The 22,662-nt window shown below is 41.2% G+C and overlaps 1 protein-coding gene across 1 annotated transcript in view; it reads left to right on the top strand.

The window, feature by feature from the left end:
• Positions 1–11,482: 11,482 nt before the first annotated feature.
• Positions 11,483–22,662, top strand: part of LOC139540016 (liprin-beta-2-like) — a 121,675-nt gene continuing 110,495 nt past the window's right edge. The window contains exon 1 of the transcript XR_011668053.1: positions 11,483–11,851. The gene's annotated coding sequence lies outside the window, so the exon portion shown is untranslated. The remainder of the gene's footprint in view (positions 11,852–22,662) is intronic.

The following is a 22,662-nucleotide window of genomic DNA, read 5'->3' as shown; positions in this document are numbered from 1 at the left end:
TACTCTGCGGATGTTGTAGAGCATGAACCTACAGGAACGGGCCACCGCCTTGATGTTAGTTGAGAACGACAGGGTGTTGTCCAGGATCACGCCAAGGTTCTTAGCGCTCTGGGAGGAGGACACAATGGAGTTGTCAACCGTGATGGCGAGATCATGGAACGGGCAGTCCTTCCCCGGGAGGAAGAGCAGCTCCGTCTTGCCGAGGTTCAGCTTGAGGTGGTGATCCGTCATCCACACTGATATGTCTGCCAGACATGCAGAGATGCGATTCGCCACCTGGTCATCAGAAGGGGGAAAGGAGAAGATTAGTTGTGTGTCGTCTGCATAGCAATGATAGGAGAGACCATGTGAGGTTATGACAGAGCCAAGTGACTTGGTGTATAGCGAGAATAGGAGAGGGCCTAGAACAGAGCCCTGGGGGACACCAGTGGTGAGAGCACGTGGTGAGGAGACAGATTCTCGCCACGCCACCTGGTAGGAGCGACCTGTCAGGTAGGACGCAATCCAAGCGTGGGCCGCGCCGGAGATGCCCAACTCGGAGAGGGTGGAGAGGAGGATCTGATGGTTCACAGTATCGAAGGCAGCCGATAGGTCTAGAAGGATGAGAGCAGAGGAGAGAGAGTTAGCTTTAGCAGTGCGGAGCGCCTCCGTGATACAGAGAAGAGCAGTCTCAGTTGAATGACTAGTCTTGAAACCTGACTGATTTGGATCAAGAAGGTCATTCTGAGAGAGATAGCGGGAGAGCTGGCCAAGGACGGCACGTTCAAGAGTTTTGGAGAGAAAAGAAAGAAGGGATACTGGTCTGTAGTTGTTGACATCGGAGGGATCGAGTGTAGGTTTTTTCAGAAGGGGTGCAACTCTCGCTCTCTTGAAGACGGAAGGGACGTAGCCAGCGGTCAGGGATGAGTTGATGAGCGAGGTGAGGTAAGGGAGAAGGTCTCCGGAAATGGTCTGGAGAAGAGAGGAGGGGATAGGGTCAAGCGGGCAGGTTGTTGGGCGGCCGGCCGTCACAAGATGCGAGATTTCATCTGGAGAGAGAGGGGAGAAAGAGGTCAGAGCACAGGGTAGGGCAGTGTGAGCAGAACCAGCGGTGTCGTTTGACTTAGCAAACGAGGATCGGATGTCGTCGACCTTCTTTTCAAAATGGTTGACGAAGTCATCTGCAGAGAGGGAGGAGGGGGGGGGGGGGGAGGAGGATTCAGGAGGGAGGAGAAGGTGGCAAAGAGCTTCCTAGGGTTAGAGGCAGATGCTTGGAATTTAGAGTGGTAGAAAGTGGCTTTAGCAGCAGAGACAGAAGAGGAAAATGTAGAGAGGAGGGAGTGAAAGGATGCCAGGTCCGCAGGGAGGCGAGTTTTCCTCCATTTCCGCTCGGCTGCCCGGAGCCCTGTTCTGTGAGCTCGCAATGAGTCGTCGAGCCACGGAGCGGGAGGGGAGGACCGAGCCGGCCTGGAGGATAGGGGACATAGAGAGTCAAAGGATGCAGAAAGGGAGGAGAGGAGGGTTGAGGAGGCAGAATCAGGAGATAGGTTGGAGAAGGTTTGAGCAGAGGGAAGAGATGATAGGATGGAAGAGGAGAGAGTAGCGGGGGAGAGAGAGCGAAGGTTGGGACGGCGCGATACCATCCGAGTAGGGGCAGTGTGGGAAGTGTTGGATGAGAGCGAGAGGGAAAAGGATACAAGGTAGTGGTCGGAGACTTGGAGGGGAGTTGCAATGAGGTTAGTGGAAGAACAGCATCTAGTAAAGATGAGGTCGAGCGTATTGCCTGCCTTGTGAGTAGGGGGGGAAGGTGAGAGGGTGAGGTCAAAAGAGGAGAGGAGTGGAAAGAAGGAGGCAGAGAGGAATGAGTCAAAGGTAGACGTGGGGAGGTTAAAGTCGCCCAGAACTGTGAGAGGTGAGCCGTCCTCAGGAAAGGAGCTTATCAAGGCATCAAGCTCATTGATGAACTCTCCGAGGGAACCTGGAGGGCGATAAATGATAAGGATGTTAAGCTTGAAAGGGCTGGTAACTGTGACAGCATGGAATTCAAAGGAGGCGATAGACAGATGGGTAAGGGGAGAAAGAGAGAATGACCACTTGGGAGAGATGAGGATCCCGGTGCCACCACCCCGCTGACCAGAAGCTCTCGGGGTGTGCGAGAACACGTGGGAGGACGAAGAGAGAGCAGTAGGAGTAGCAGTGTTATCTGTGGTGATCCATGTTTCCGTCAGTGCCAAGAAGTCGAGGGACTGGAGGGAGGCATAGGCTGAGATGAACTCTGCCTTGTTGGCCGCAGATCGGCAGTTCCAGAGGCTACCGGAGACCTGGAACTCCACGTGGGTCGTGCGTGCTGGGACCACCAGATTAGGGTGGCCGCGGCCACGCGGTGTGGAGCGTTTGTATGGTCTGTGCAGAGAGGAGAGAACAGGGATAGACAGACACATAGTTGACAGGCTACAGAAGCTTAACTTCAGAAAGTTAAGCTTACGTAGCAAGAATCTTATTGACTAAAATGATTAAGATGATACAGTACTGCTGAAATAGGCTAGCTGGCAGTGGCTGCGTTGTTGACTTTGTAGGCTAGCTGGCAGTGGCTGCGTTGTTGACACTACACTAATCAAGTCGTTCCGTTGAGTGTAATAGTTTCTACAGTGCTGCTATTCGGGGGCTAGCTGGCTAGCTAGCAGTGTTGATTACGTTACGTTGCGTTAAAAGAACGACAATAGCTGGCTAGCTAACCTATAAAATCGCTCTAGACTACACAATTATCTTTGATACAAAGACGGCTATGTAGCTAGCTATGTAGCTAGCTACGATCAAACAAATCAAACCGTTGTACTGTAATGAAATGAAATGAAAATGTGATACTACCTGTGGAGCGAAGCGGAATGCGACCGGGTTGTTGAGTGCGGAAGTTCTATTCGGTAGACGTTGGCTAGCTGTTGGCTAGCTAGCAGTGTCTCCTACGTTAAGGACGACAAATAGCTGGCTAGCTACCCTCGGTAAATTAAGATAATCACTCTAAAACTACACACTCTAAACTACACAATTATCTTGGATACGAAGACAGCAAAGACAACTATGTAGCTAGCTAACACTACACTAATCAAGTCGTTCAGTTGAGTGTAATAGTTTCTACAGTGCTGCTATTCGGTAGACGGTGGACGTTTGCTAGCTGGCTAGCTGCTGGGCAGATAGCAGTGTAGACTTTGTTAGGACGACGAAATACGATAATTACGCAATTATCTTTGATACAAAGACGGCTATGTAGCTAGCTAAGAAGAAATTGCTAAGATTAGACAAATCAAACCGTTGTACTATAATGAGATGTAATGAAATGTAATGAAAAGTTATACTACCTGCGGACCAAAGTGCGAATGCGACCGCTCGCTCCAACCCGGAAGTCAGAACGTAGCGCAATGTAGCGCAACAAGTGCATATGTGATGAGTTCGCAGATCAAATGCCCTCTTGTGGTGCCAGCGGACAGCGAAAAACCAGTACGTTAACCTTCATTTATTGTAATTTAAATTACATTTGTAGTAGTTAAGTGTTGAGTTATATCACATAGCTACCTAAATCGTTATTTCAAATAAGTTTGGTGACTTCACAGCAATTGCTAGCTAGCGAATGAAATTTAGCTAGCTAGCTAGCAGGCTCAGCTAAATAATAATCCCCCTAGATACAGCCATGTTTCATAGTCACGTCATGAGATTTGTAAACGAAAGAGGAATAGAATAATATGAAAAGAATTCCTCATCTACCCATTTAGAGTATTTCTGGCACAGCACAGAAATTCCCTTCTTCAGAGGGTGTAAAAATGGCATTTTCTAACTGACCTGCTAACTTTCTTTGTTGTTACTTTTAAGGTTGGAACCAACATGCAGTACCACCTGCAGGCAGAGAGGCAAGAACCATTAATCTGCCCGCTCAAGGACAAGCTACACTATTCACAGCCCTGTGTAATGTTCAATGTAATTAATTGCATTGCTGGACTTTTTGACACTTTATGTATTTGTATTGTATTAAACATGTCAAAATAAAAGGAAATGTAGGGTTTAAACATGTCTATAATGTTAATTTGTTTTTGCTGTTAGTGATAATTCCCTAAGTGTTAATACATTTGTGTTTACATCATTATGCCTTTATGTATGTGTTATGAATGACCAAAGGTGTCTGACTTTATAGTAAGTACAGCGTCATACAGTGCATTCGGAAAGTATTCAGACCATTTTTTTTCCTAAAATTGATTAAATTGTTTATTTTTTCCTCATCAATCTACACGCAATACCCCATAATGACAATGCAAAAACAGGTTTTTAAATATTTTAGAACATTTCTTAAAAATACAAAACTGATCTATCACACTTACATAAGTATTCAGACCCTTTACTCAGTACTTTGTTGAAGCACCTTTGGCAGCAATTACAGCCTCAAGTCTTCTTGGGTATGACGCTACAAGCTTGGCACACCTGTATTTGGGGAGTTTCTCCCATTCTTCTCTGCAGATCCTCTCAAGCTCTGTCAGGTTGGATGGGGAGTGTTGCTGCAAAGCTATTTTCAAGTCTCTCCAGAGATGTTCGATCGGGTCCAGGCTCTAGCTGTGCCACTCAAGAACATTCAGAGACTTGTCCTGAAGCCACTCCTGCATTGTCTTGGCTGTGTGTTTAGGGTTGTTGTCTTGTTGGAAGGTGAACCTTTGCCCAAGTATGACGTCCAGAGCGCTCTGGAGAAGGTTTTCATCAAGGATCGATAAAGGCCTGATTGGTGGAGTGCTGCAGAGATGGTTGCCCTTCTGGAAGGTTCTCCCATCTCCACAGAGGAACTCTGGAGTTCTGTCAGAGTGACCATCAGGTTCTTGGGCACCTCCCTGACCAAGGCCCTTCTCCCCCGATTGCTCAGTTTGGCCGGGCGGCCAGCTCTAGGAAGAGTCTTGGTGGATCCAAACTTCTTCCATTTAAGAATGATGGAGTCCACTGTGTTCTTGGGGACCTTCAATGCTGTAGAAATGTTTTGGTACCCTTCCCCAGATCTGTGCTTCGACACAATCCTGTATTGGGGCTCTACCGACAATTCCTTCGGCCTCATGGCTTGGTTTCTGCTCTGACATGCACTGTCAACTGTGGGACCTTATATAGACACGTGTGTTTCTTTCCAAATCAATTGAATTTACCACAGGTGGTTTAAAAAAATGGTCAGTCAAAGAACCACAGGTGTATTCAATTAAAAAGATGACTTATGAATGTGCATAATCTTATCATAATGAAAAGTATAGCCAACAATATATCCATTTAAATTGAGGTAACACTTAAAACAAGTGTCTCTCCGACATTTGCAACATCGTTTCAATATTCAAATTCAATCTCCAGCTGTCCCATTCTACAAGCGTATGGCACTTTAGGTTATAAACAGACAAACGTTATATAGTCCTATTCATGTTAATATAATAATGTTCATTTGAGAAAAATATGAGCTTCTGGTTTTGTGGTAACCTACCATTTTTTTAACTAGGTAAGTAAGTTAAGAACAAATTCTTATTTACAATGACTGACTACCCCTATGGGACTCCCAATTACAGCCTAATGTGATTCAGCCTGGATTCAAACCAGGGACTGTAGTGTCACGTCTTGCAGTGAGATGCAGTGCCTTAGACCGCTGCGCCACTTGGGAGCCCTTTGATAGGCAGCACGTGACATGTTATTATATATGATAGCTAGTAACCTCCTCACCAGGCTAATTGCGCATGGGCAGAAGTGTAGGTGAAAGGGATTAGGAAGACACTAGCCCTTAATGTAACCCAATATATTTTTGATGAGTTTCTGATGTAACTATGCTTGTCTCACTAATAACCACCAGATGACACTGTTGTCAAGAACTTCAGCAGATTGAGCCAGCTGCTGGCTTTTCACTCTGCCCCCTCCATAGCCCCCAGTGCAATACACTGTGATAAGATAAGATAAGTACATATTGACTTGTACAATGACAACTTTTCTACCTGTCTCAGCTAAAGTGGGATGGTAAATACTCAGTACGGTCTCTACTAACCAAATATGTTTAGTTTTGAAGGGGCACTGTGTTATAGACATATGCATTTAGTCCTGCGTGTTATATTAATTCCAAAACAATAAATGCATGTACTGTTGTGTTGAATATTAGCTGTGAAGACCAAACACTTTAACACTTGCTTACCCTGTTTGCTTCCAGTGTGAAATAACATGTAAACAAAGACAAACACACAATGTAAACGATGATTGACTGCATTACCTGTTAACAACCTAGACCCACATTGGTCGCAGTAAATCCAAAGGTTCGCGTCTTGGACTGATTCTATGGATCATAGCCAATCTCTCTAAATTGTCATTTGTGAGAAAATGCAAGTGATTATTACTTGGCCTTTGTCTTATTAGAAACATCAATGTTTAGCATTCCACTTCCAAACATAAAAGGCGTGCTTGACATTCTTTACAAGCAAATTATTACAACGGGAGAAGCAACGCGCACGTGCATTAAATGTGCAGCGGTACTCAGTAGAGAGACAATTTGGAAAAGCACTCATGATATTCTTGTACTTTATGTTTTTTTGTCTAAGGTCAAAAGTCACCACTGTAATGTGAACCCCTGTATCCCCATCTCACTTTATTGATCTTCCATCAGTTGGCAATGGGAGGTTGACCTACATATTGAGCTCATTAATCTGTCATTCAGGGAAAAATTGCAAAAAAGGGCTCTACTGGGCAAAGTTCATATTTGACTCTTTCCAATATTAAGATAATCTCTATAGAGATTACTTAAAGCAAACAGAATGAGTCCAAATGAACAATTCAGCAAAGTCATTTCACGGTTGGATGGAGTGAAAACAGGATAGACTATATAACCATTGCTTCAACAGAGGCTTCAAAACAGCGATATGTGGGACATTATAGAATCTTTTGTGTAGGAAATGCTACCTGCAATTTTTTTGGGCAGATGATCTCCTCCACATTCACAGTTTATGCCCTCAAAATTGCAGTCAAAATTGCAGTCAATGCAAAAGCTATGTATAGCCAGGGTAAAAAAAAAAAGAATAGCTGAACCAAGTCATATTTCAGAAAGAGGCATTTAAGAATTCCTTTCACTTCAAGCATCCCAAGAAAACAAGATTTGTTAAAACATGTAATACTGCTAACAACTTTCAACGGTCAAACTTTAAAGTAATCTATGCTCCAAAGACATTACTAATGAAGGTAGAAAGGCCAGAAAAGAGCTGGTTACCCAAGAGCTTGATTCTATCCTGCATATTCAACAGTATAACATGTACCTCTTTGAATGATCTATTATTTACCCATTTGTGAAGTCGTACACACTACATGGCAAGCTCTGGTATATCGACTGCACTCAAGTATCAAAATCAAGTGCGGGCTTTACCTTAGAGCAGGTACAAGAATTCATGAAGCAAGCTGTGTTCTATCTGGTATCATTCAAAAAGAAGCACACTACATATTTTTCAGAAATACAAAAGTCCTCTGTGCTCTGACAAATGCATAAAGAATGACTCGTCTGTGTCTAAACTTCTACTTCCAAAGACAACCAAAACTCTTCCATCTCCAGTTACTAAAGATGATTATAAAATATTAAGCAATGACAACAAGTGGTTCAATTACCAAATAATTGACGGGTACAATTGTCTTTTGAAGTCACATCTGAAGGAATTACGGAGTCTGTTTTGTGACAGCAAAGAGGTTTTGTCAAATGTGCCTGGAACGGTGCCCAATTGGTGACGTGTTGAGCATGTCATTGTGCCTGTGAACTTAAAGTCACATTGGACAGTTATAGCCATATATACACAACATATATACTGGACAAAAATATAAACGTAACATGCAACAATTTCAAAGATTTTCCTGAGTTACAGTTCATATAAGGAAATCAGTCAATTTAAATAAATTAGGCCCTAATCTATGGATTTCACACAGCCTGGGCTGGGCAGGGGCGCAGACATGGGTGGGCCTAGGAGGGCATAGAGGCCCACCCACTGGGAAGCCAGGTCCAGCCAACCGGAATTTTTTTTCCCCCACAAAAGGGCTTTATTACAGACAGAAATACTTCTCAGCACCCCCCCTCCCCCTCTTCAGATTATCCTGCAGGTGAAGAAGCCAGATGTGGAAGTCCTGGCTGGCATGGTTACACGTGATCTGCGGTTGTAAAGGCTGGTTGGATGTAGGGCCAAATTCTCTAAAACGACATTGAGGCGACTTATGGTAGAGGAAAGAACATTCAAGTCTCTGGCAACAGCTCTGTTGGACATTCCTACAGACAGCATGTCAATTGCAAGCTCCCTCAAAACTTGAGACATCTGTGGCATTGTGTTGTGTGACAAAACTGCACATTTTAAAGTGACCTTTTATTGTCCACAGCACAAGGTGCACCTATGTAATGAGCATGCTATTTAATCAATTGAAACACTGTTGCAAATGTCATAGAGACAGACACCAAGGTTTATGCAAATCTCCGCTTTTGAAAACGAAACGTTAGTCCAAAAGAAATGTGAGATAATGTCTAGATGCTTTTTATAGCGGAGATCAAGTTCATAAATTGCCTGGCTGGACCGATAACACAGTGGATTGCGCAGTCAGATGGAACAGAGTAAATAGGAATTTCAACGTAATAGATTTAGCCTGTGGTAATTTGTAGAATAGACACTGGATGGAATGTGGTTTTAACCAAACAGCATTCAGGATTAGACCCACCCTTTGTATAATTAAGCAATAAGGCCAGAGGAGGTGTGGTATATCGGGGATTTGTGCTATATGGCCAATATACCACGGCTAAGGGCTGCGTCCAGGCACTCCGCGTTGCATCGTGCATAAGAACAGCCCTTGGCCGTGGTATATTAGCCATATAGCACAAACCCCCGAGGTGCCTTATTTCTATTATAAACTGGTTACCAACAAAATTAAATCAGTAAAAATAAATGTTTTGTCATACCCATGGTATACAGTCTGTCAGCCAATCAGCATTCAGGGCTCGAACCACCCAGTTTATAAACCATTTTAAACTCTACAGAAAATGCCTTTGATTGATAATCAACATGTGTCTCTATTATGTAATACTTTTTAATCTTGTCACTGTTATTGGTTTTGAAAACAGTTTAATAGGACTTTACAGTATACTGCTAACCTTGGTAGATAAAAAGAGGCCTATAACTTTGTAAATAATGTTCTCCATTGTTGTTCTGAAAGCTTGATTTCACTGTGTACTGCTAGCCTTGTAGCCTCGTTGTCTCTTGTAATACATCTTAAACTCTACCAAAAGTGCCTTTGCTGACCTTGATCAATAATCATGACAATATAGCTTGTAAATAATCTTGTCTCTGTTATAATAATTTTTTTAACTAGGTAATGGGCCTTTACTGGGCCTTTTACTGCCTTTTACTGCAAACCTTTGTAGATAACAAGCACATATCGTCCAACAACATCAAAATAATTTCCTCTGTTGCTGTTAAGAAAGTGTGATTATGCTGTGTCCTAATAGCCTGGTTAATATTCCTTACATTTATCTTGTAAATAAATTAGATTTCATTTTGATAAAAAAAGCTTTTGTGTTTATTTTTTGTTGTTGTTGAGTGTGTATTGATTTCAGGGTCCTGGATAGTTCCAGGCCATTTAAAGCTTTGTTGCTGGATATGTACGACACAGTCCCCCACCAAAACTACACATATTTGGTTAGTAGAGAACCTACTGAGTATTTTTCACCCCCCTTTAGCGGAGACAGGTAGAAAATGTTTCTCTCTACAAGTCAATATGTATCCCATCTACAGTCTATTACAGTGTATTGCATTGGGCGTTATAGAGGGGGCGGAGTGAAAAGCCAGCAGCAGGCCGTGCAACACAGTTCCCCTCCAAAACGAACCATATTTGGTTAGTAGACAGGTAGAAAAGTTCTCTCTACAATCTCTCTAGTGTATGTGATGTGAACAGAGAGGTCTACTTCCTTGGGGACCAGAACATTGACTGGTTTCCATCAAGCTGTCCGCTTAAGAGGAAGCTCTTCACTGTAACCAGTGCCTGTAATCTGGTTCAGGTTATTAATCAACCTACCATGGTGCTTAAAAACACTACAGGAACAAGATAATCCACATATATTTATCAAACGTTTACTAATACTGTAGAACTTTGTTCTAAAGCTGTATCCGTCCCCATTGGATGCAGTGATCACAATATAGTGGCTATATCCAGGAAAGCCAAAGTTCCAAAATCTGAGCCTAAAATAGTGTATAAGAGATCATACAAAAGATTTTGCTGTGACTCTTATGTGGATGATTATTTGTTTGTCTGATGTGATTAATAAGGATCATCCAGACGCTGCACGTGATGACTTTATGAAATTGCTTCTTCCAAATATTTATAAACATGTACCTTTTAAGAAACGGACTGTTAAGGCTCCTTGGATTGATGAGGAATTGGAAAACTGTATGGTTGAAAGAGATGGAGCAAAAGGAGTGGCTAATAAGTCTGGCTGCACATCTGATTGGCTGACTTACTGCAAATTGAGAAAGTATGCGACTAAACTCAACAAAAAGAAGAAGAAGCTGTATTATGAAGCCACTTTAAATGGAGTACTTTAAACATAATTAAGGGCAGAAAGACACATTCAACTCAATCTTTCATCGAATCAGATGGCTTATTCATCACAAAACCATTTCATGTTGCCAATTATTTTCATGATTACTTAGGCCAACAACAAACAGTGAGCCATCGTATTCATGCATATTAAAAACAAATGATAGAAAAGCATTGTAAGTTTGAATTTTGTCAAGTTAATGTGGTAGAGGTGGAAACATTGTTGTTATCGATCAATAAGGACAAACCTCGCATTGACGACTTAAATGGAAAGCTACTGAGGATGGTAGCTGACTCTCTGTCAATGAGTATCCCATATACTGTGTATTACACTGCAGTGAATGGAGTGGGTGGAGTAAGGAATCATCAGTATTCTGTATTAAACCCATAGCCCAGCACAAGAGACCCATTTAAGTTTTGCAGGCTCTATTGAGTAATTCCAAACACATATTTGTATTTTTTCAAATATAGTCTACCTACACCATAGCTTTCAACATACCAGTATTTGTGTAAACTTTCAAAAGAAACGCTGGTATAAATAATACAATATAAAAAATTAAATAGGTCAAATTATCGATACATTTTTTCAAAGATGGTTGCAATACTGTGAAAAACTGTTTTACCGCACTAGAGTGCAAAAATAATCGATATTCACAAAGTTTAACATGTCTTTGCAGTGGGACTCTTATTTTATTTTAATTATCCACGATTGTGCCATCTATTCTGCTACTAGGGAGTACGGAAATCCTGAAGCCACAGCACTTCTCGCAGGTTCTATGTACGTGAGAGCGTTGCGAACCGATGGTCTGGATTTTTGACCTGGTTACATGCACATTGGACAACACAGCAGCTTTTCGGCAGGATTTGTTATTTCTGTATAACAATAAATCGGCAACGAAGTTGGCTCTTACAATTGGTTGCAATATGAAAGAATGTTGATTTCCCCCCAATTTTCGTGTGTGGTCAAGGGGATTTCCTTATTATTACATGATAATCGACTAGGGGGAAACGGTAGGCTAGAGCACGTGGACTGTGTAGTTTGATGGGATGGCACGCCCCTGGAATACCATGACAGATGATTGGTGGAGCGGCTTTACGATGAACGCACTAATGGCACCCGGAGTACACAGTCGGGCAAGGCGCGGAGCATCCTATCGGAAAAGATACCACTGTCCGTGTCAATGACATTTTTAATCTTAAAGTGGTTCAAATAGTATTTTCAACGGGTGCAGGGGAAGAATTCGCGTTGGAGAGCAAGTCTCCCGAAGTCCAGCATATAGTAAGTAATGCCAGAGACACACTTGTTTTCATATAGTTTATAATTTATATCCCATTCGCAGGTAGTCATAAACAGAAGTAGATCGATTCAAAGTCTACATATTGCCTAATGTACGTCGACTTTGCCAATAAATCCTATTTTGCCAGTTCTATACATATTTTTTCAGTATATGTTCAATATACCGATTTACATACGGCACATACCTGTGGATGTCCACCTGTGGATGAGCGCTGGGATGGTCACACAGACTAGAGAATAAAACCTGTCTGAACATGACACGTACTGTTCTGTAGGTTTCACCACTGTTTCTCAGCAGTCCATAGGTTGCCGTAGCATCGTATAGCACTTTGCATGTACTGTAGCGTTATTCAAATAAATAAGTAGTTTTTTCCCTCACTTTGTTTAAAATGGTAATCTGCTGTTGCTACATTTATTTTTGGATTTATAAATTAATGATATGTACCCAATGATTATTTAAGAATATAACTTAAATAATTAAGTTATGAGCTTAGTTCAACTGTTATACCATATCATAACCCAAAATATAAGCTTGTTTTACGCCAATGTTTGTAAACAAAGTAAACGTAACAAGCACTATATAGCCTCAAAACATGGTTAAAACTATAATGTTGATATCATGGATGGTCAGTCCTTGCATCCATAGCTCTGTCTATGCATTTGAGAGTGGTTACATGTCTTCAACCCCATTGCTCAGCGTTTTACCAAACCAGAAGCAGGGAGCACACTTTGTTATTGTTTCAACCGGTGATTTCCACTTTAAGTTGCAGTTAGCTTTTTGATGTTTAAGGTGTAAGAATTAAGAGGAGCAAATACATTTGATCCACACAAAAGCAATTCCCCATTTACATTGGTTTGTTTGGTGTGGCTTCTGTTGATGAAATGCAATTTTGTTGTTTTCAGTATGCTATAGAAGCCTATGTTGTGTTAAATGACATTGCAGCCCCACTCACCAGAGTGTAATTGCAGACTATCCATTATGGACTACATGACAAGCAGCTAAATATTTCTTGCTGTGAATGATATGGTCATTTCTGAATATCAAGGCTGCAGTACACCCAGCTGTGTGTGTTGTCATCAAACAGCGAAGATGATTCATAGACCAGAAAATACTTGAGTGTCTTGAATATGGACACAGAGTTGGAGGGGTCTTGCACCTAGGATACAATGTATTCTGTTGCCATGCTCATCGGAAGTGGCACAGGTCGCATGAATTTGACTAGAATTCCCCTAAACACCAGTGGTTCTTTGGCCTCCTAAATAATTCACAATGCTGTTGTTATCACAGAGATTGCCTGTTACATTCTGTTGAAGATACCCTTGATTGATCAAAAACTAATTTGATGCATGGTGAAACCATGGTCTGTCTCGGATTGTATTATCAATTTGGAATGAAATTTCAAATGAAGAAAAATGAATTCTTCCAACATACGAACAGTATGCAAAAGAGAGTTTGCATGCGCAGTATAAGCTTATGTCCTGCACTAAGTCATAGAATGAGGAAGATGATACCTAAGGGCAATTCCATGGTAAACGGAGTGCCACTGAAACACTTTAAAATGTAAAATGACACTTTAAAAGTTAAACAAATGATACAACTCTAAGCACAAGACTTCTTTTAATCATTTCCACTGAAAACTTCTTTTTTTTAAACGTGTTTGCTTGAAGAACAGTGCAGATGCAAAGTTTAGTAACAAAATGATGTTTTGTGCTGTTTGTGCCATCATTCTCTTACCAAACTTTGCATCTGCACTGTTCTTCAAATAAATGTGTTTTTGTTCAGTTATTGTGGAATTGCCCATAACCATAGCAGCAGATCAGGACATTATATTCTGATGATCAAAGAGTGTGTTTAATACCAATGGGAGTAGTCCTCCTCCAACCTTACGTTTGGATAATTATTATGTCAACTCACACAGCTATGGCTCTGTCAGTCATCTACATCTTTAGTCAGATACTGGATGTCAGAGAGAGGAGAGAGCTTACTACTCCCAGGAAGACTTGACAAATCCGAGGGAATAACATTTCTTTACTTCTTTCGTGTTGATTTAGCACCACATAATCAAGTTATTATATATTATTTTCATACTTCTAGCAGAGAAAAGCGGTTATTGCTGCTCTGTTTATGTGCTCTTTAAATGTTCAATGAAGCCTTTTTTTCAAATGTCAATATCAAATTATTTCTGCGTAACAATTAAGTACCTTACTGTGATTGTTTTCAATTAAAGAAACAAAAATAGGTTCTTAGCAAAGGGACATTTCTCAGGCATGAATTTTGCTAGGACTGTCTGGGAGTGGTCTGAGTAGGGAGGGGAAAACTGAAAATTTGCTGTTATTGGCAGAGCGGTTTGTAAGTATTTTTTATTATTGAATATTTAAAACATACAATATACTTGCAATGAAGCCACTCAACAACGACATCACATTAGTCATCTATCAGACTCCCATCCGGAGCGACACACAGAAGGAACCAGGGTCAACGCCCTGCTCAAAGGCACGTCGACAGATCTCCCACAAGGTAAAAAAAACGGGGACCCAAACCAGCGATCCATCATCCACCGGCCCAAGCTCCCAACCGCCAGGCCACTAGCCCTCCAAGACCCCCCCCCCCCCCCACAGTTCCCCAAGAGCTGCCCTTCAACCATCCAAGACCCCCCCCAAGCCCCCGTCCCCAATGTACCAACAACCAAAAAAATGAACAAAGAGGAAAAAAAGAGAAAGACAAAGAAAAAACAGACAACAACAATGCAAAAAACAAAGGACATCAAGGACAACAAAAATCATAACAGCAAGGCCAACTGAAAATGTTTGAGTGCATGTATGGCACTATTTACATGTGTGTGTGTGTGTGTGTGTCTCTGTACATTATGTGCACATGTGTGCATTTGAATGAGAGTGTGTGTATATGCATGTGTACAAACACCTGCACGACATCAGCCTCAGGCAAACAGGCATTAGCTGTAACTTTTTGTTATGTTTTATATTGACTTATTTTTTATATATTTTTTTACTTTTATCTTTGACCGTCATTCTATCCCCCGTCCAGCAACTCCACTCCCACTTGTCTCCAATTCCACATCCCAACCCTCAGCTTCCCTCAGCCCATCCCATCTATCTCTGCTGGCCACCCTCTTCGGATTTCTACGCACCATATATCTTTCAACTATGCCGTGATGTTTAACATACAATTTGAATCTATCTAAATCTATCTAATCGAATAGAATCTACAGATTGCAAGTTGAAGATAAATACTTTTACCAAGAGTATTAGTATATTAGTAATTGACTGACCCGGTCTCTCCAGATCTCCCAACAGTACTATTTCTAGGGTACATTTTAGATCAATGTTATGCATTTTCAGCCATTCCTGAACCTGAGACCAGAAACAGGCTACCTGAGGGCAATACCAAAATAAATGGTCTATTGCTTCTGTATCCACACAACAAAATCTGCAGAGCTGCGATGATTGTATGCCCCAAATATTCAACATTTTGTTGGTTGCAAAAATGTTATATAATAATTTTAGCTGAAAAGCACAAAGTCTTGAATCTTGCGTTGTTTTATATATCAACTCATACACCCGGTACCAACTATTTTGCAATCTGTATGGCACAGCTGTCAACATCCTGGTCCTCAAATGAAACTGATATACTTTATTTACTGGTATACCTATTTATGCTATTTTTATTCCTTTGATTCTTTATATTGGGCAGACAGACTAGTTCCCTACTTCCTCCCGCTTCCACCTGCCTCCTCCATGTTTGGGGTAATGCTGTAATCAATTGGTTGTAATCTTGGATTGAGCAGACCTTCCCATACAATTCAGATAACTTCATGAAAGACATCTCTACCATTCCAATTTACAATATAATTTAAAAACAAAATACCCTTTTCAAACATCTTTCCCTTAAATACAGGTCTTTTATCAACCAGCACATTTGAGTTCAGACATAATATTTGTTGTAATATTTGTTCAATCTTTTCAGGGGGGTGAAACTGAAATTGTAGCATTTTCAAACAAATGCTTGTTTGAAAAAGAGAGATACTTTGAATTAATCGCAAATGAGACATGGCAATCTGCACAAAGGCAAAAAGGCAATTTTTAAACAAAGGATGAGCTTTTCTTAGTAATCTACTTGAGAACCATTTAGGGTTCAAATAAAACTTTTGAATAAGTGAAGCTTTTAGAGAGGTTTAGTGCTTTTGATAATCTCAACTCACCCAATTCATAATCATTATATAGATAGGCATGATTTATCTTGTCTGGTTTAGCTTCCCAGATTAAGTGAAATATGTTTTGCTTATATGATTTGTGAACTGAGATATGACTAAGAAGTTAATCGGTGCAATCTTTCCATAAATAGACAGGTATTTACCTCTCCAAGGTTGCAGGATCTTGGCTATTTTGTAAGTCACTTTGTTATTGGTCTATTTACTCATTTACCACGTGGTGATGTCACCATGGAAGGCCACAACTCAATCCCACTAAAACAGGCTCAAATTTCACTGTATTATTTCAACCTAATAGTATGGAAATACATTGACTGCACTGGGCCTTTAAGGAAGGTTCTACCAGAGTTCACTCAGTGAAAGATACTCATGGACAGACCCCTGGGTTGGCTATGGATGGTGCTGGACATCTCTGTTTTGAGGTGGTGAAGATACCTAAGATAAAGAAAAGCCTGTGATGGGGATCTGCTGTGTTATTACATATTTTTTTTCAAACTCACTTATCTCATATAAACTCATATACCTGGAAAAAGTCAAGACAACACGTTAGTGATCCCACAGCTCCAGGGTGTACATTTCCCTGGGTAATGAGTGTGTTGGGCGGCAGGCAGCGGGGTTGTGCTCCGAGGATCATGTGCTCAGACAAAATGGATAAAGCACATTATTTGTCCTCAGCTCTGCTTTGTCCCGCTCCCCAGCCCATAGGAAACAGAATGCGATTGTATGCCTTTGAGATGACATTCCATCCCAGGACCCAGGCCAAATGCAACAGATATTGCAATTGTTTAGCAACTTCCCCCACAGGATGACTGGATTTTTTTTTTTTTTATAAGCAGGATTTTATGTTTATGGTATTTGGACTGCTATGCCTGTATATGTTCTGTATAGTAAACAAATGAACATCCATGCTTTGTTGAAATGACTCATTTTGTAACTAAAAAACATATTACCTAAGTTATTGATCCTGGGTTCCACCAGTGACATTCTTCAACCTGTGTGCTACCCCTTTAACTGTAATGAGAATTCAGGAGACATAGGTGAGCCACCTCCACCAGGCCATTAACTCTTTCCCTGCTTGACAAAAGGTTTATAGCTCCATGGGTCATTTCCATGTAAGAGGATGCCTAGCTACCCATCCACATCTTTTGCAAAACGGACGTTTCTTCTCCATGATGAGTCTACGATTTCTAGAATGCCAACATTGATTGGTTAGATTTGTTAGAGATGATCCAATCGCTGATTAGGAGGCAGATTAAGACTGAATGTATATACCGATCGATAGAGCTTGAGAGTTTCTATTGGTGTTGCATACTCTTTGAAAAATATACAAAACGATGGAAAGTAAGTAGGGTAATTTCCATCTAAAAGGACCCATGAGCACCATCATGTGAATCTCATAGGGGCATGTCAAATCTGGTTGCAAATGAAAGTTAAAGAGTCTATATTTTGGAGAAATTAAGGCATATATACATTTTTAACCTTTTTCTATACTGAATACAAGGAATAAGCAAAGGATTTGATTTCTGGTCAAAGATATGGAGAAGGGGTCTTATAAAACATCTACCAGAAAAAGTCTTAAAAGGAATACAAAATACATCAAAACACAATATTGTTGGACTAAAGACCCCTGCCAACTAATATCAATACTTATTATTATTATTATTTGCCTTGTGTAGGTTTAAGAAACATTGCCCTGTGCCTTTAAATTCCATTACCAAAACCCCACATACAGTGCATTCGGAAAGTATTCAGACCTCTTGACTTTTTCCACATTTTGTTAAGTTACAGCATTATTCTAAAAGGTACTACATTTGATATTTTTTCTCATCAATCTACACAAATACCCCATAATGAAAAGCAAAAACAAGTTTTTAGATTTTTTTTCCCCAAATGTATAAAAAAAAACGTATATTACATTTACATAAGTATTCAGACCCTTTACTCAGTACTTTGTTGAAGCACCTTTGGCAGCTATTACGGCCTTGAGTCTTCTTGGGTATGACGCTACAAGCTTGGCACACCTATATTTGGGGAGTTTCTCCCATTCTTCTCTGCAGATGCTCTCAAGCTCTGTCAGGTTGGATGGGGAGCGTCACTGCACAGCTATTTTCAGGTCTCTCCAGAGATGTTCGATCCAGTTCATCCGGGCTCTGTTTGGGCCACTCAAGGACATTCAGAGACTTGTCCCGAAACCACTCCTGTGTTGTCTTGGTTGTGTGCTTAGGGTTGTTGTCCTGTTGGAAGGTGAACCTTCGCCATAGTCTGACGTCCTGAGCGCTCTGGAGCAGGTTTTCATCAAGGGATCTCTCTGTACTTTGCTCCGTTCATCTTTCCCTTGATCCTGACTAGTCTCCCAGTCCCTGCCACTGAAAAACATCCCCACAGCATGATGCTGCCACCACCATGCTTCAACGTAGGGATGGTGCCAGGTTTCCTCCAGACGTGACACTTGCCATTCAGGCCAAAGAGCTCAATCTTGGTTAAATCAGACTGGAGAATCTTGTTTCTCATGGTCTGAGAGGCCTTTAGGTGCCTTTTGGCAAACTCCAAGCAGGCTGTCATGTGCCTTTTACTGAGGAGTGTTTCCGTATAGCCACTCTACCATAAAGGCCTGATTGGTGGAGTGCTGCAGAGATGGTTGTCTTTCCTGGAAGGTTCTTCCATCTCCACAGAGGAACGCTGGAGCTCTGTCAGAGTAACCTCCCAGACCACGACCCTACGGACAGTTCCTTCGACCTCATGGCTTGGTTGTTGCTCATGCACTGTCAACATGCACTGTCAACTGTGGGATCTTGTACTGTAACCCAAATCATGTCCAATCAATTGCATTCACCACAGGTGGACTCCAATGAAGTTGTAAAAACATCTCAAGGTTGATCAATGGAAACAGGATGCGGAAACAGGATGCACTTGAGCTCAATTTCAAGTCTCATAACAAAGGGTCTGAATACTTATGTAAATAAAGAATTTCTATTTTTATGTTTTATAGATTTGCTAACATCTATTGTGTGTAGATTGATGAGGAAAAAATGTAATACAATCCATTTTAGAATACGGCTCTAATGTAACAACATTTGGGAAAAGTTTACTTTCCGAATGTACTGTATATTTAAGATATTTTCACATTTCTCTCCCTTATGAGGAGGGAGAATAATGAAAGTTCACAGAAGTAACATGTAAAAATATCTATTTTGTTTATGAATTATTAAGTGATTAATACTCAAAATTCTGTTACGTAATTGGTAGCAGAATTTCAGAAAAATCTGTAACGGATTTACTGCAATTGACTTCTATGGGAAATCATAGTAGTCACAAACCACAGTTGGGTCACCTGCTTTGTCCTCCCTTCCACTGGCATATTGTTACGTTCAACCCATAACTGTTTTCTTTCTATTTCTGTTCTCTGGTGGTCAAAGTAAGTGTGAAAAAAGTCTGGACAACCCCTCCTCCTGAAAAGTAGTTGAAATTTGGTCAGTCCGCCCTGTCCTTGATTTCACTGTCCACAGACATTGTTTTTGGTCCGGTCCGGACCAGCCTTGATTTGTCCCAACAGAGATTTCCATGACGTCTTTCACAAGTGTAGAGAGCACAGTACAGTACAGTAGAGCAGAGTAGAGAACAGTACAGTACAGTAGAGCAGAGTAGAGAACAGTACAGTACAGTAGAGCAGAGTAGAGAACAGTACAGTACAGTAGAGCAGAGTAGAGAACAGTACAGTAAAGTTAAAAAAAATTGAGCAGAGTATAGTTCAGTGCAGTACATTCCTGTATTTTACTGTACAGTAGAGTAGAATAGAGTAGAGTTCAGTACAGTACACAGTAGAGCACACTAGGGTTGAGTACACTACAGTGTACTGTATTATACTGTACTGAACTGTACTCTACTGTACTGTATTGTACTGAACTATGCTTTACTGTATTGTACTGCACTATACTGTACTGTACTGAACTCTACTGGCCTGTGCTGTACTGTACTGTACTCTACTGAGCTCTACTGTGCTGTACTGTAATGTCCAAACTCGTGAAACATAGACGTCTGATTGTTTCAGATTTGGTCTGGTCCGGACCAACCATATTATTCTACACACTTGTGTGTGTCGAATAATACCCACATATGCAGAGGATCTTGCATATTTCCACCTTTGTGTACTATTTAGGATACATCATCATGTAGAGAATTACATTCATATCCATAATCATGCATTTATGTGTAGTACAGATCATGATGAAATTCCATAACAACAATTCTGTTGCTGAGTGGTAATCCACGTCACGTACTGTAGTTCAATCACCCCATTTTGTTTCTTCAAGATGTCATGTCATAGCCGACACCCCACTCTTTCTGCAGACATCGTTGAATCTTATTTCAGAGCTTTTAGAAAACGTGGTCACATAAAAAAAATGAAGGGAGAAATTCTGTTATCAAACTTTACTTCTGCACAGTTCTTCCAGTAAATGTGTTTTTGTCAAATGTTATCTGTAAATTGTTCAAATTAGTCATTGTGCATAGAGTTGTATGGTTTGTTAAACTTTGATTTCAGTGTTTTTTCTTTTGGCATACATTTTTAAGTAGAAAATCTGAGTCTGTTACCGTAGAATTGCTCCATGATAAACAGGCAGCCCAGAGTCAGCCGGAAGCCAAATGGAGAGGATGAAGTGAGCATTGTTTTAATCTGACAGAGTTATATGACCATCGCCTGTCAAGGCCAATCAAGCCAAAGCCTTCAGCAGAGCAGGGAAGAGTTGCGTGGGGAGTTATTGGGGGAGGGAAAGGCTGTGGGACAGTTTGATGTTTTTTTCTCATGCAGGTTGGTTGTTTTCCAGTTACAGTTTGAGTTCCTGAGCTAATCAGGTATCCCGGTGTTCTCCAGGAATATGATCCCTAAAGCAACCACCGCTCCACTCCCAGCCCAGATCTTAGTGAAGTATGGGGTCCTGCCTGACGGATGAGCTCTAACAAAATGTGGATTTGAAAACACTGCACTAAGTTCTGTTTAACTTGGCCCATTTATCTATGTCAATAATTTAGAGTCTCTCACTATCTGATTCTTTCTCAGAGATTAAAGGATGCCACTAAACTGTAACTACATTCTTTTTACAGCCTGAACCATTGTGAAATATTTCCTTTGTGTTTCAGCACGATGACAGACACTACCGTGTTGTAATATGTAAACCTACAGAACCTGGTTATAGGATTGGTTGATTTTTAAAGAACAAAGTATGATGGATTTGGAGAGCCAACTGAGAAAAGAGAGAGGAAGGTCATGTTGTGGCCTGTGATGTGAGACTGGCTAGACTTTCCAGAGTTGAGTTGAGTTGCCTCCTAGCCTTTTGTCTGATGTTTTCGGCACACTAGATTTCACCTGCTTGTGGGTGACATTTCTCCTCTCCTTCAACCTGCACTTCCCCGCATCAAAGCTGCCAGGTGAGCGGAACGATGAGTGGTCCAGTGAGCTGGCAAAAAGTCAACCCGGTCCAGGTCACCTGTCCTCACCCAACTCCAGAGCCCCGGTCAGGAAGGCTCAGTGAGGATGAGTAATATCAGCCTGCAGCTACTGTTATGACTTCATACTTGTCTTTCATGATATACTTTTGGTATAGACTTTTGTTTTGTGTTTGATTTCCACATCCATACAGTTTGCATGCCATGCACATGCAGTATGAATTTGAAAGCAAAATATCTCACTCCAACAATGGCCCCACATTGGATGTGCTGATTTCCTCTGAGCCCATGTTGCTCACTGGTTATATGACACACTTTGCAGTGTGTAATGTTATCCTGTCTTTTGAACAGGGTTTGTCCTGGTTGAGCTGACTTGTAGGTTAAGATCTTGAATCCATGTGACTTTACTCTGTTCTGTGCAACAGGAGTCATGCACTGTATATAGGAGTCTTGTCTATCAGCCATTTTGAATGAGTTGCTGTCGATTTTTTTTTGTTGTTGTTCCAAAAAGGTTCAATGCTATGTGTTGGGCCCTCTGCCAGCACTGTAACAACGATGCCTTGTCTATTATGCAAGAGATCACGCAGGTGCTCAGTGCCACAGACACGAGTCGATTCCCACTACTGATTTGTTGACTACCTCTCAAGCGCCCAGCTGAAATGGAAGGCTGTTTAAACTAAAGGCCTGCAGGCAGCTAGACCCCTCCGACGTGTCATCTTGTCAACAACACATGAACACATGTAAGTGGCAGAATGAGGCCCTGGTAGGATGTTGGAGCTGTCAGTGGGCCTCTGGCTTTGGTGCTTTTTTATTAAGCTGTGTTGGCAGAAGGTTGGTGAGAGAGATTTGAAACGCAAAGTTTTAAACGCACGATAAATATTTGTGTTTGAAAATAGAGAATGTTTAGTGTGATCATGTTATTTTTTTTATAGTGTCGACTTTTTCCGCAGGCAATCAGGCGTCATGTAATTGGTTCGAAAATGACTTGACAGAGAGGACACAATGTGTTTTTTCTGATGGTGTTAATTCAGGTTTCCTTGATATTACGAAAGGTGTCCGACAAGGAACGATTTTAGGTCCTGTACTTTTTGCTGTCTTTATAAACAATGTTCGTCTATCTGC

The sequence above is a fragment of the Salvelinus alpinus genome, chromosome 15 (assembly GCF_045679555.1).
Source record: "Salvelinus alpinus chromosome 15, SLU_Salpinus.1, whole genome shotgun sequence".
In the NCBI taxonomy this organism is placed as follows: Eukaryota; Metazoa; Chordata; class Actinopteri; order Salmoniformes; family Salmonidae; genus Salvelinus; species Salvelinus alpinus.
This window is presented reverse-complemented; position numbering and strand designations above follow the sequence as displayed.